This window comes from Nanorana parkeri, unplaced genomic scaffold (assembly GCF_000935625.1).
Source record: "Nanorana parkeri isolate BGI_ZX_2015 unplaced genomic scaffold, ASM93562v1 scaffold2195, whole genome shotgun sequence".
Taxonomy (NCBI): domain Eukaryota; kingdom Metazoa; phylum Chordata; class Amphibia; order Anura; family Dicroglossidae; genus Nanorana; species Nanorana parkeri.
This window is the reverse complement of record NW_017308463.1, coordinates 165,417-178,693: the sequence shown is the minus strand read 5'-3', so window position 1 is coordinate 178,693 and position 13,277 is coordinate 165,417. Positions and strand designations below refer to the sequence as shown.

Here is a 13,277-nt window from a genome sequence, read left to right as displayed (position 1 = left end):
TTGGGTCACAGGAGTACATTTACTAATAGTGAGCTAATGCTTGCTATCTGCTGACAGCACAGAGTCATGCCGCAGCAGAGAAGGATCCTGACAATAGTGGTTGGGATCCACCTCAGGAGACTGATAGCTGGCTCTGCCTCCCTAGAGCCAAAGCCAGTTGTGCCCGTCCCTCCCCTGCCCGTCCCTCCCCTGCCTGTCCCTCCAATGAGCACTGGAGGAACAGAAGGGAGAATCCCTGCAGGGAGCAGTGACTGCTCTGTGCAGGGAGAAGTGACCCAGAGCTGAGCAATCCATGGTTACAGAGCTGGTGTGGGACAGCTTTAGTGTTCTCAGCTGACTCTAAAAATTGGGTGAGTGTATATTTTACTCTCCCAGCACTTCTTCTCAAAAGTATTGAAATCTGGCATTTCTTCTCTCAAGCTGAACTCCAGCTGTCCCATCAGTCCTGCAAAATAATGCAGGCTCCTCTCCTGTACTGTAATTGCTCAGTCTAATTTCACTGTACACTGTGAGCTTCTCACAATGTGCATTAAAAACTGCAGCAAGTCAGATAGAGCCCACCTAATTTCCTGGCTGGAGGACATTCAGCATCATCTAGCTTTTTTCTGTCCAACCTTACTGTTCTTGGCCCACCACTTTGATTTACTGGATTTCAGTTTTCTCAATCATGGAGGCTCAGTGTCACATGTAGGTGTTGCCTCAAGTGGTCAACATGCAAATGCAGCCTGCCACAGAATATCCACTCCTCCAGACTGATATTTACATATCAAAGCATTTTTATATTTGCATTAGTCCTCCAGAGAGCAAGCCTGCTCTTTGCATCAGGGCTGAGGGCTCTTAAAGGAATACTGAGGCAGGGTGCTGTGGTGGTTTCAGGAAGCTATGTGCAGGGTGCTGAGCCAGCCATGGTCTGCCTGCTTTGCATAGAGAAGCAGAGATACTCAGTAATGACAATTCTGGGTCTAAAATAAGGTGTGTAATAAAAACTGAAAGGTTTCATGTAAACATTGCATTGTTAATGGGATTAAAGGAAGGAACTAGGGAAGGCAGATTATAATCAGATTAAGTGTTATCTCTAGCCTTCACCAATACCGTTGTAACCTCCACCAAGTAGTACCCTCACACAAGTGTGCATATCTATTTGCACAGTAGGCATCTCCAATGCAGGTTATAAAATATGGATAATCTCCTTATTTTATAACCTGATCACCTCTGTTACAAAAACATGTATTTGTTTTACTGGTCCTAAACTCACTTAAAACACTGTGACCATGTATAAATAACCTTATATGAGATGACTGTATCATTACTGATAATGGACACAAATGTATGGACGATAACTAGACTGGCAAAAGCTTCCTTATTTCCACTGCGTGGTGTGGTGCTAAGATTACAGTGGCACACAAATGATCTCTTCAACCGGTATCCCTGGCTTTCTCAAGGGAGTGTTGTTATCCTCAGGGATGAATACTGTATAAACAAGGAACTCTTTGCAACTTGGAGAACACAATCAACATCCACTGTGTACTCCCCTTAAGCCACAAAGAGATCACCTCTGGATTAATGTATCACACATTATTGTATTGGCTAGAGTACCAGACCTCTTTTCTTACGTCATTCTCTCTCTATGTCCACAATGGATGCTATTTTCATTTTGTAAGGGATCTTCTGTCCACTTCTACCTTTTTAACTACATGAATGTAAGGAAGCCCGAACCAGCCTGTGCTGGCGATGTTCTGGGCGAGTGCATGCGCATGTTTGTGCGCATAGTTCTGCACATAGAATTGTGCGCTGCCATGGACCTCAGACGTGTGCATGTGCTCATTTCGAACGGTGGCACCAAATGGGCTATTTATGGCTCAGACACTCTAGCCTCCATGCTGACTGATCTTCAGCTATACAGTTAATACATTCTTGATCCTTTTTCCTGACCTGACCACCTGTTAATGCCCTGGCTTGTCTTGACCGTCTGCTTCTGCCCTGCAGCCATTGACCTTGGCCTCTTTGGACTATTCTTCTGGCACCACGCTGTAAACAAGTTACGACCTGGCCTGTTCCTGACCATGTCCTGTCTGCTTATTCAGTACCATGCTGCTAGACTGTTGCGGGCCCGGCATGTCTCCACCTCATTGTAAAAACTTTGTACAATGAACTGCAGTAAAGTCTGTGACACACACGGAGGGACAGCTGTATGTTCTGGCGTGTGTGCTGTGCGGGGATCCGAATACGCGGCTGCCTGTCATTGATTACGGTATACCCTTGAGAAGCGAGCGGCTGCATGATTAGAGAGCCGCATCTGTAGTGGTGCAGGTGGCAGAGAAGCGGTGGAGGGAGCCACTGTACCTTCGGCCGGGTGCTTCATTTAGCGCAGGGGGTTCAGCAACAGGATCTACTGCGGGCAAACTGGCTGGTGCGGCCACAGGAGAGCCCTCACTACCAACCAGAGCCCCCACTGACCACCAGGGTAAGGTGACCAGTTTTTTAAAATCCAGGAACATTTTTAAGGGCTCATTCACACTGGAATCAGCCGCAACGTACAGCTCCGTGCTGTGTGCACGGCCGTATCCAGCAGCTCCTGGGAAGGACAGGTGCTGCATGTGATTAGTACACAGCCCCCATTCTTTTCTATGGGACTACGCGGCCGTACGCCGCCCTGCGCTCACCCGTCCTGTACATCGGTGCGGGTGAGCGCGTACCCGCATGCTGACAGGATGGATCCTGTCTGCGTCCGAGCAAGGAAACATGCACCCGTACGGACGTGCTGGGCGGGTGAGCGTAGGGGGGTGTACGGCTGCATACACCCATAGAGGACAGGGGCTGCATACTAATCATACACAGCACCTGTCCTTCCCGGGCTGCCCGATACGGCTGTGCACACAGCACGGAGCTGTACGTGCCGGCCGATTCCAGTGTGAATGAGCCCTACATGTCCCCAGGAACATAAAATAAAACATTTTTGTTTTTTAATACTCACCTGATGCCTGGATCCACCAAAAAGCCCAGCCTCCTGTCTCCCACGCTGTCAGAAGCTGCCTACAGAGCGTGCTGGTTACTACTTAAACCGCCGCGCTGTGTACAGCTTCTGAGAAGATACGCTATTAGCGTAGCGTGAGTGATGCTAAATGCACAGCTGGATTCCTTGCTATGCTAATAGCGTTTCTTCTAAGAAGCTACACACAGCGCACCGGTTTAAGTAGTAACCAGCACACGCTGTATGCAGTTTCTGACAGCGTGGGAGACAGGAGGCTGGGCTTGTCGGTGGATCCATGGATCTACTTAAAGGAGAACTATGAGGTGAGTGCTTTTCACTCACCTCATAGTTCTAGCCGACCTGTGACAATGAGACTGTCACAGGTCGGCTCAGTAGATCGGGAAGTGAGCGAACACATACCGGTGTTCGCTCACTTCTCGATCCTGTTACGGCTCTCTGCCGTGACAGGGGAGGGGCTGGATTTCCTGCTCCGATCCACCAGCGCTGACTGGTGGAATGGACGGGGGAGGGGGCGGGTACAGCTGGCTCTGTGCCTCTAGATAGGCAGAGCCAGCTGTCACTCACGCAGCTGGGCGGATCTCGACATGGATGTCGGGATCCGCTCCGGCAGCGGCGTCTCAGTATACCGCAAGCTGTAGCTCGTGGTATACTGAGCTTAGGGTGACGGGAGGACGCTAGTTTGTGTCCTCCCGTTACCCTAAGGAGAAAAGCCCTGACCCCATAGTTCTCCTTTAATTTTCTGGCAGTGCCCCTCCCGAGAATAGACTCTGGATCCGCCCCTGCTCCACCCTGCTACCAGTATTCAGCGTTCTTCACTTGCATCCTGCCTTAAGACCTCTTGAACCTGAACACAGCTTCTCCAATATCTACATCACTCTTTGGGACCCGTGCCACTCCTTGGTCTTATGCAGCTGTTCCACTCTCCAGGGTACTGCAATTGAGTACTGCAATTTGCTTTCATGGCATTAATGAAACTATTTAGCTGCATCTTGGTAGGATGGGCTCCCCTCACTGCTTCTGTGCCCTTCACATTACATAATGCAGTGCAGATATACATGTTCAACAGCACAGACACCTCTGTCATAATATCACATTTCACACTACAGCAACACATCTGTATTGCTTGTCTATGAATGATTTATATAGCTATGGTAAGGTTTATGGTGAGATAAAGGTATATACACTCAGGGCTGCAAACAGCAAAAAGGGGGTTTAAGAGGTGTAATTCATTATATAAGAATATGGTAGCTAAGTATATGCTACTGGAGTGGGGGGTGCATGAGATACCTGTTCTGACATTCACAGAAAGCCCAGGATTGCTTCAAGCACTTTATTCCACATAAATGAGGTGAGTCACACTCTTTTTACCTTTTTACTTCTGTTGGCAAACAATATGGCATACGATGGAGATCTCCTTTATGGATAAGTATACTTATCTTTTCTGCTTCTCCCCTCTGAATTCCAGTACCTCCCCTTCCCTGGATGTGTATTTCCGACATCCCAAGACAAGGACCTGGCCCAAGCTTCACATCCCACGGCAAAATTCTTCTTTCTTCTGGCCATGCATATCTAACCCCATAGAAGGCTACAAGGATTGACTGCACAGGTACAGCAAGTGGTTATCAGCTGAGGGATGTAAACATTGGAGCAGTTGGCAGCCCTTGGATGCAGGTCAATGTACATGTGGGGAGGGGGCTGGTAGGTTGCTTGAGGTTGTGGGAGAAGAGGGACTGAAAAGGTAAGTGTATAGTAAAACCTTATGTATTCTTCAATCTTTTATAATTAATTGTTTCAGTTAAAGTTTATACATACCTGAAGTAAGCTGTGCATGTCCTCATCCCCTTCATATTTATCTTTATCCCAACTAAATCCCAGGACTACCTGACCTACAAGAAGCTGGCATCTATTGTCATCGTCCCGGATATCATATTGTGATCTTTGCCAGGATGGAAATAGACCAAAAACCTTAAAGGAAAAAGCATTTTATGAAAAATCTAGAAACGCATCATGAATGATGGATCATTGTACATTGCTGTTCGGGTAAATTTACCAGCTTGTGTTATTACAGCTGTACATGATCAGCCTTTTCTGCTTTTTTAAAGGGCAACTCCGTCTTTATATACTTTTTTTGGTTAATTGATATTACTGGACAATCAGATTTGTAAATAGCATTCATTAACTGTTTTGCACCACTATGTATGTACAGCAGGGGTCCCCAAACATTCTTAAAAAGAAACCAGTCCTTAAGCATTTAAGGGGACCAGAATGTGGCTAGCAGAAGTAGAAAATGCCACAGGCTCAATGGTCAGGAAGCGGCGGTGGAGGAGGCCAAGGCCCAGCAGCACCGGTCTGGCGGAGGCGGTGGAGGAGGTCGGGAACCTGCAGCGGACGGCTTGGAGCTGACAGGTAAGAGGGGCTGCATGTGCAGGGACAGGGACCCTGACCAGCCCACCTGAGACCCTGCAGAGCCCAGCATAGTGAGTCTCAAGTGGGCTCTACAGGATCTATGTGGGCTCTGCAGGGTCACTCTCAGGTGGGCTGTGTGGGGTCTCAGCTGGGCTATGCAGGGTCTCTGGTATGTTCGGGGTCTCAAGTGGGCTGTGCAGGGTCTATGGTGTACTGTGTAAGGTGGGCTGTGCAGGGTCACTCTCAGGTGGGCTGTGCAGGGTCCCTGGTATGTGTGGGGTCTCAGGTGGGATGTGCATGGTCTTAGATGGGCTGTGCATGGTCTATGATGGGCTTTGCAGGGTCACTGAGGTGGGCTCTGCAGGGTCTATGGTGGGATGTGTGGGGTCTATGGTAGGCTCTCAGGGTCACTCAGGTGGGCTGTGTGGGGTTTCAGGTGGGCTCTGCAGAGTCTCCAGTGGGCTGTGCAGGGTCTATGGTGGGCTCTGCAGCAGTGAGTGGCTAAGTGACGTCATAGCCAGCAGGATAAGGAGAAAGAAACGGTGCAGGCACAGGAACATGTTCTGGAGGGAGGTACTTTTTTGGGGGGCATACAAAATTTTGCTATGGGGCCCTGAGATTTCTAGTTACGCCCCTGTTTGTAAGGTTGCTTTAACTGACAACATATTCAGATCAATGGTCACCACTTTAAGTTAAATATAAAACAGTAATAGTAAATACAATGTAACAATAAGCGTTACTAAAACTTTCTTATGCATAGCAGTAGCTGCAATCGCTGCTGAGATACAAGGCAAATCCTAGCTGTCATTTTGACTGCTGGAATTTGGCCGCGGAGAGTAGCAGAGGGGCAAGAGAAACAATATGTATGGAGGATAACAAGTCAAAGGAACTATCTTCTAAACCTATTTCTTCACAAAAGTCGAAAAATGCGCACAAAGGTGCATCTCGGACATACAAACTGAGCACATAGTGATACAAACCTGGAAATAGGGTAATATCTCCCATGGACCTTGCACGATATTATTCGCATTGGATAAGGCACCCTGAAAACATCCAGTGATTGCCTAGTCTCAACAATCTCCCCCCTCGAAAAAGTACCCAGTAGGGACACAAAAGGACACAAACAGGACGGAATTCCACCCTCGGTATTATGGATAACACCGAAGAAACTTCCACATCGATCTAATTCCGCGGACTTCTAGTAAACGTGAGTGAAAACATTACTTTACATATCCGTTAAAGATTTCCTGACATTCAACTAATCTTCACTCAAATTTAAAGTCCAGTGACAATAAGTATAAGATTGTCACCAAAGAGTGGAAATGATGACTAAATTACCCAAAAAGTCTATACAATAAGGAAGAGCCTGTATCCTTTAACTATAGCGGACTATAACCCTACTAAACTCCGCCAAGAGAGGGTTAATAGCACATACGTCTTAACCGATATTGGTTGCTCAGAGACTGTTGAAAAGAAAAGAAACCCCTTATGACCCCTATACCACGGTGGATACCAAATCAAACTTACTGAAAACCCACGGAGAAGGGGTTAATAGTACACACGGACTAACCGACACTAATTATTCGAAGGGTGTGGAAAAAGAAAAGAGATTCCTTGTAACTAATCTCTTCCACTGTGAAATATCAAACTACCAAATCTAAAGCAATGCAAAAGTAAATTTAAAACTGCAGAATTACAAAACAAATAGTTACAAAAGGAAACTCGGTCCACCCCAATTAATTAACGAATAACAAGGTCTCACAACTACAGGAGATATCACACATGCAGAGACTATCAGTGGCGGTAATTTGATACGGTTAATAAACCACAAGTGGACTTATCCTCTGCTCCATAATATGTGATGGTCCCAAAAATATGTGGAATGTACGAGAGCATTTTATTCGATCAAATGTTCTATTAGAAGATGAAAAATTGAATGTCATGCTTCAATATTTTTAATCTCAGTGAGTGAAATAATGGCTATGTTCCACTACTGTAATAATTTTCTATTTAATAAATTAATATTTTTTGCAACTGAATTGCCTGTCCGGATCCTCTATTAACCACTTTGACTAGCTGCCTCTCAGCAAGTCTATCTCTTTAGTATATCTGCTTATTGGGTTATGGATCTGATTGACTAGCAACTTGCACATAAACATATAGGTAAAATTGAGAGTCGGATCTCCAGGAAGAAACACAAACGTTGTATTTGTAGGATAACCAAGACAAAATTTGTTAACCATTTTAAGGGTTTATACCATATGCCCAAAGACATAGCCAGTGTACCTGTGAAGATTTTCACAGTACATCAATAACCTTCTGCTGAATTAGAATAGCACTTACTTTGTCGACAGTCAGCTCTTTGTCTGGTTTCATCAAGACTACACTCTGATCCACCACCCTGAGACCACAGAGAGAACCAGAAGCAGCCTGAACCTGGAGAGACACTTCCGATCCCGGAAGAACCTCATTTGGTAAGAAGCCAACAGATACCTGCAAAGGAGATATATTACAGCAATGACATGGAACAGCAAAATGAGATATTGGTAAAAAGAGTATGTGAAGCCAACATTTTTGTTTGTTTGTTTATTTGTTTTGAAAAGAATGTGGGTTGGGGCCTCTTGCTATTTGTAGCCCTGCTGGAGAAATTCACTAACACAACTACAGTGGTACTGGTGACCAGTCTCCAATAAAGAAGGGTATGGGAAATCCAATTTTCTTTTATTTGTCACAGAAACAAGAGGTGAGGGGAAATCTTCCAATGGGAACACCTCCTCTGGTGAAAACTGTTTGAGAGGAGGCATCCCTATTTTTTAAGAGATCTTTGGACTAATTTACCACTGGAGTTGAGAATCTTCACACAAGAAATCCAAATATAGAGATACAATAAGTAAACCGGAATCTGCTTTTCACATGGCTGGATAATTAAAGTGAATATTCACACAAATGTATTTCTCTTAATTGTCTATCTTGTTGTAGGCAGGATTGTAATTCAACAGGCTTATTCAATAAAAAAAGTGCAAAGAGTATTAGGGGTCTATTTAGTAAACAATATGTATTAGCAGTACCACAAAAGTTGCAAATGTTTTTAATGTGGAACATAATTATCTGATATTTAAGTTCTCTTTTGCGGGGTGAACACTACCTAATACTCCAAGAGCATTTGTCCCCAAGGCTAGGTTCACACCTAGGCGACACCTCACCGCGTGGATTGCCACGCGGTCAGGAATTGCCAAAGTGTGAACCGATCACGCTGTGGGTGCCATTATTTTCTAATGGCACCCCAGTCACGTCGGGCAGATTGCGCAGTTTCCCTCCGCAATTCCGCCCGTGCTTCCGAACACAAAAACAGTCCTTCCTAAAACAGCTGCGTGTCGTATATCGCAAAAAAAGGATACTTGTACAATTTTTCTGTAATTTCCGCGCGGATGTCACCCCATTTAAATCAATGGGGCTGTGCGGCAATCGCTGCCTGCATTGTGCAGGACTGCACGACACCCGGGACGTGCGGTGTAGTGCAGGTGTGAACCTAGCCTCAGCTTGGCCATACACCTATAGATTATCTGCAGATTTTCTATGCTCAAGTGGAAAATGTGCAACAGATTCCTCCATCTATGCTAAACTGTGTGGATTGAGGAATCTCACACTTGGCCAAGCTTCAGTATCTTGCTAGTAAGCCCCGCTGGCTCTCAAAACACCTGAACAATGCCTGCATCCAATCAGATTGTTCAAGTATTGTGACAGCCAGCGGGGCCGACAAGCAAGATACTGAAGCTTGGCCCAGCGGGAGATTCCTCCATCCACACAGTTTAGCGTAGATGGAGGAATCTGTTGCACTTTTTCCATCTGACCATAGAAAATCTGCAGATAATCTATAGGTGTATGGCCAGCTTAAGAGTATATAGCCTAAAACAATAACCTACCAATGTTTAACCAGAAGACAAAAAAGCCTAAAACAATAGTCCAAAAAGATTCAAATAGAGGAAAGAAAATTCAGTAGGAACATTGGATTTTGCCACATTCACACAAAAGCCATTTTATACATTGAAAAACCCCTAAAACTAATGAGCAAATGCTTTTTAATTGGCACAGAACACATGTACATGCAGTTTCTCTGAACAAATAGCTATGCTTTTTTTTTTTTTTTTTTTAATAAATAGAGCCCATAGTGTTGTATAAAAGCAACATGACTCTGTATATTTTTTATATACTTAATAACAACTTACACTTCATCAAATCATTTATTAGACATCTACGATTGATGTGCAATAAATAGTTAAGCTAGTAGTTTTCTATGCAATAGCATTAGTATGTAATAGTGGTAATTATACATATTTCTATGGGGAGGTGCATAACTCTTGCTCTACGTGTTTCACTAAACAAAGGGGTGGAGCGAGTCATGACATCACAGAACTTGCTCTGCCCCCCTTGTTGACATTCAGTGACAGCTCTCTTTCCCCTAATAGAATGTATGTGCACAGGAAAGAATGGACTATTCAAAGATTGCAAGAAGGAGAAGCGGGTACAGCTGATCACGCAAATATTCTTCTCCAAGTTTTAGACATGTGCATTTGGATTTGGACAAACCCACAAATCAACGAAAATCCGAAATATTGAATGTAATATATGCCTGTATATATTAAGACGATAGTCGGGCATGCATAAATTTGTTTTCAGAACACGCGGGCAGCCATGTTGGCCGTGCGTGTTCTGCGCATGCCCGCCGCCATCTTGGAGGCGGAGTGGGTGATGTCACATGACTGTGACGCCACACGCTGATAGAGCGGAAGCCAAATCATCCGCCGGCGCATTCTGCACATGCACGCCGCCATTTTGGTGTAGATCTTGGTATACACCAAGTTGGTGGCGCTCGAACATGCGGTTTTAGTGTGTGGTTTTGGATTCAGAGGCTCATTGCCTCCAAATCCGAAACAGCATAAAAATGTGTTTCCTTTGACAAAACGAATGAAAACGTCTTTCGTATTCATTTGTTTCGTCTGGAAACAGATTTTATAGTTGTGCACATGTCTAATGTACATCAAAATTAAAGGTATGGCAAAAAACATGATGGTTCTAGGTGACTAAAATTTGCAAAACACTGCTTTACCAGGTTGTAGGCATGTCCATCCTAAGACATTAAAGTGATCATATGGGCTTGTCTTAAGTTCTCACGTTGCCCCAAGTTCATGGAGCAGGTACTTTCAACAAACTGCTTACATGCGTAGCATATATTTAAAGCACACCAGGATTCCCAAACACAGCAGCATGGTTGAATTCCTGGCCTTCCTATTGACCAACAAATATGGTGCCTGGCCACACTGACCAATAGGAATGCAGCCTACCATGAGGTCAACCATAGATGATGTTATCAAAATTTGCATAATAGTGCACCCCTGGTTAAAGCAGAACCCTAAAGCAGAACAGCAGGTAACATTTTTATTAACCCTTGCAGTGGGCTTACTAAAATAATAACTGCTCGTTTTTATAAAAAATAGCAAAGATATACTCACCCGATCCTCTGAGATGTTGGCTGTGACAGCACTCCCTCCTGTCTGTCTCCTCCTCCACTGGATGGTGGAGATCCTCAAGGAATAGTATGTCCCTCTGTGTCCTCGCATCCTATACACTGTGTATAGAACCTGTTAACTCAAGGACCTTAGAGGAGGAGTGAGGAGGAAGGGACCATTCTAAGAGCAAGCCGGCTTGGAGGATAGGGTGAGTATAACATTTTTATTTTGAACCTAGACAAAAACAAGCACTTAATAAAAATGTCATCCAGAATGCTGCTTTACGTACTCTATAAGTAATCCAAGTATGTAAGCAGGTACATGGAGGTGTCTGTTCTATGAACCTTGGGTGACTTTTTAAGGTCTGTTATAAATACACAGTATAGATCATGATCACTCACTTTATTTTTGAAGCATTTATGAACTGTAAAGTTTGCAGAGTCAGATAAAAGGTCTCCACCTGGTAATATTGTGTACACAAGTGCTTCAATGGAAGATTTTCCTGCACTTAATGGAAGCTTCAATGTAGTCTTGCCATGCACATCTGAAAAAGATAAATAGAACTTACTGGATGTTAGCAAGTTTAGCTAAGTAAGGAATGTCAACAAATACAACATTTTGGGCTTTGTCATTGGCTTTAACCTTTTGTAAGTAACATTATTGTTTAACACATTGGATTTTTTTAGCATATACAGTAGAGATGCGTGAAAGGAACGCAAACAGTCATTATAATACAAGCCAGCAGGGCTAAGTGAATAAATCTGCATTGGGACAACACTCTTGAGGAGGATTCTTTAGTATTCTCCCTCCACAGCACTTTCCTGACACTTTTGCTTTTGTTAGTTTGTCCCTTTTGTTTGAAAACCCCACCAATGCAATAATACAGCAGTATTTTTACTGTGCATTTATATTCCTAATTCTTTTACTGACATATTTTGGCTGCCCTCCTCTTTTTTATAGGTTGTTAGGCATTGCATAAACCAAAATGTGTTTAGACACTGATTTTAAGTAGTTTTTATATCTCAAACAAGGCTATTCACAAAAGGGTGAAGAGTTTGGAGAAGACAGGAGAAGTGAACAATCTAAGACAACATAGCTGGAAAGTGAGCTTAATTGGAGAATTGTTCAAATCAGGTATTTTGGCCTAGATTGTTCACTTCTCCTGCCTTCTCCAAACCCTTCACGATTTTGTGAATAGCCCTGTTAGTATTTTGATGCAACTTCTGTTTGTGTGCATGACAAAGAGAAAGGAAGGGAAGAAGAAAGGAAGGTAAGAAGAAAAGAAGGAAGGAAAGATGGAATGGCAAAAGGAAGTAACTTCTAATTAGACCTACTACATTAGCTCGGTGTGGGAACTGCTTAGCTGGTTGCAGCCATTTTTCCCATTTTCTAAAACTGGAAATTTTTCCATAAACTAAAGAACATTTTTGTTTTTTGTGACAAACTATAATCACTGAGCAACCAGATGTTACCCACAATGTATAATCCAAAATGGTAGGGAAACCAATGCTAGCAGCAGTGGCAAGCTGATCAGGAGCAACATACAGGCAATGTTCCCAATATTTTCACTTTCCAAACAAATTATCTCAGATGGTCTAATGCATAATTTGCTTTTCTAGAACTCATCACAAACTATTAGCTGACCCATAGTGGTCATGCCATTATATATTTGTTTTCCTATGAAGTCCCAGAAGGGAAGCAATGGTACTGGACTATCCTCTACATCTACACAAAGTGAAGGTGGGCAAGGGACAACAGATGGCACAATAAGGGGACAATAAGGGCCTGTTTCAATGGATTTTGGGCTGTGTTAATAGCATCAGTTTGAGAGGCTTCTGAGATGATCTAAAATTAATTGACAGGTGCATTTGACCTCCAGTTGACCTCCTTCTGATCCACTTCAATTTCCGGATCCAAAATTCAAATTGGTTTGTTATTCAGATTTTGGAACCATCAGAAGTTTCTCTTCGGAACAATACGAATTTTCCTTTTGGAATTAAGTCACTTGACCTTGCTGTAATGCTACCCCCAACAGCCAAATAAAAATCTGATTAGCCATAGAACATGTCACAGTCACATGTCAGATTTGACCTCGTTTTGAATTAAATTCAGGCAGATCTAAATTTTGTTAAACGGACAATCAGATTCACTTGCATTTGGACATGTTCAAATACGGAAATTCAGATGCATTGGAATGACCGAATCTAATGAACTATATGAATATTAATTTGGAACAAAATAAAATTGACATGTCTAATGGGAATATAAAACCCATCTGACTCAAAAGCCTGTCAGCATAGGCCCTAAGTCTGGTTTCTAAGAACTTTTTTTCTCAGTGTCTGGTGAAGGTATTCTATATATATATATATATA

The 13,277-nt window shown here is 43.6% G+C and overlaps 1 pseudogene; it reads right to left on the bottom strand.

Moving 5' to 3' along the window:
* LOC108801017 overlaps positions 1-13,277 on the bottom strand; it is a 66,152-nt pseudogene that overhangs the window by 14,022 nt on the left and 38,853 nt on the right.